Raw genomic sequence first — 885 nt, forward strand, 5'->3', positions numbered from 1 at the left:
TTTCGCAGTGGGGACCTGAGCCTTGAAGATCGTGAGCGTAGTGGACGCCCATCTGTCATCGATGACAGTCAATTAAAGACCGTCATTGAGAAAGATTCACGTAAAACTACTCGAGAACTGGCAAAAGAACTTCAAGTTATCCATCCAGAAAACTACTTGCAGCCATTTGCATGCGATCGGAAAATCAAAAAAGTTCGACAAATGGGTAGCAAACCATTTGAATGAAAATCAGAAAATGCGCAGATATAAAATTTGCTCATCGTTTCTTCTCCGTAACAAGACCGATCTATTTCTCAACCATATTGTAACTTGCGATGAAAAATGGATTCTGTACAATAATAAAAAACGTTCTTCGCAGTGGTTGGACCAAAATGAAGCACTGAAAGCCTTCCCTAAGCCCTAGCTCTTCAAAAAGAAGGTATGGGTGACTGTTTGGTGGTGTACTTCTTAAAACCCAGAAAAACCATTACTGCAGAAACATTGTCATGAAATTACCAAAATGAACGAAAAACTGCTACTCCTCCATGTCAGACTGGTCAACAGAAGAGGGCCAATCATTCTTCATGACAATGCTTGACCACACGTTTCACTAATGATGCTTCAGAAGTTGAGGGAACTTGGATACAAAGTACTTCCCCACCCAGCTTATTCTACACTTTTTCAAGCAACTTGATGGTTTCCTGCGAGAGAAGGAGTTCAAAAATCAAACCGATGCTGAAAGTGCATTCAAAGAATTCATCAGCTTCAGAACTCCAGAATAAACAAACTTGTAACTCGTTACCAGAACTTGTTACCGGAATAAACAAACTTGTAACTCGTTACCAGAACTTGTTACCGGAATAAACAAACTTGTAACTCGTTACCAGAACTTGTTACCGGAATAAA

This window comes from Octopus bimaculoides, chromosome 8 (genome assembly GCF_001194135.2).
Source record: "Octopus bimaculoides isolate UCB-OBI-ISO-001 chromosome 8, ASM119413v2, whole genome shotgun sequence".
NCBI classification, from domain to species: domain Eukaryota; kingdom Metazoa; phylum Mollusca; class Cephalopoda; order Octopoda; family Octopodidae; genus Octopus; species Octopus bimaculoides.